We start from the raw sequence: 1,076 nt of genomic DNA, 5'->3' as shown, positions 1-1,076 counted from the left end.
AAAGAACCAGAAAAAATGACTGGGTCTAAAACTGGGAGAAAGGTGTCTTGCATTGGCTGGAAAGTAGGGAAGTGTTAAGAAAAGTTTACCATGTTTATAGAGAATAGCCATAGATCATAGGAGATATCTAAAAGCATGTCCTACAGCCAAAGAGGAAATAATTTAATCAGTAAAGTAAGATCACACTGGGTTAGGCCACAGTAGAGATGATACATGGATTAGTACATACTGATCTAAATTACTCAGATAATAAGCATGAGAGAAAATAAATATTGTATGATAAGGACTGCAAAAGGTCACATAGATACTTTGCCAAGAAAGCAATTGTGCATACCTCATCCCTTTCTATATTTGGGTGAGCAGATTACTTCCTTCTAAGCACAGAATGGAAAGGAAGTCAAAAGGTAGGCAAAACTAATATCAGTGGTCAAATTCCATGTGGTAGGCACACATGACAAATGATAAATTATAGTCCCGTCTTCATGGGAGCGTGATTTTTTAAAATGACGTTTTAGGTTCACTATGAAAAATTCTTCACTGTCAAAATAATCAAGATGGCCAAAAGCAGAATAAAATCTGAGAGAGAGAGAGATGGCGCAGGTGGTAAAAGGCTTTCTGTGGAAAGGTGAAGAGCTGAGTTTGGTTTCCAGGACCCATGTTAACAAACTGCCAAGGCGTCATGTGTCTGCAATCCCACTGCAGTGAAGGGAGGGTCTGTCTTTTCTTTGCTCAGTGTTCTGACCTGTGAACATCTCAATGATTAGTAGACTGAGACGACCACCAGCCTGACGCCAGGGGGCGATAGGGAGCTAATGTGGTACTGAGCAGGCCATGACTGGCTCCCAGAGCAGGGAGGCAGACTAGAACCTCATCTGAGACCACCATGGCCGTGGCAGCAGTGAGCCCCGAGATAGACAACCCATCGTGGGGTGACACAGGCAGATAGGCAGGTAGACAGGCAGGCAGGAAAAGCAAGGAGCAAGCCCGAGATGAACACCATCCCAGTGCCATGGGCCCAGGACAGCTTGAGATGACCACAGGTCCAGCAATATGCAGCCTGGGGAGTCGGAGACAGA

At 44.7% G+C, this 1,076-nt stretch overlaps 1 pseudogene; it reads left to right on the top strand.

Annotated features, from left to right (window-relative positions):
* Positions 1-684: 684 nt before the first annotated feature.
* LOC127183842 (uncharacterized) lies at positions 685-776 on the top strand (annotated as a pseudogene).
* Positions 777-1,076: the final 300 nt, after the last annotated feature.

Source organism: Acomys russatus, chromosome 31, assembly GCF_903995435.1.
Source record: "Acomys russatus chromosome 31, mAcoRus1.1, whole genome shotgun sequence".
NCBI classification, from domain to species: Eukaryota; Metazoa; Chordata; class Mammalia; order Rodentia; family Muridae; genus Acomys; species Acomys russatus.
This window is presented reverse-complemented; position numbering and strand designations above follow the sequence as displayed.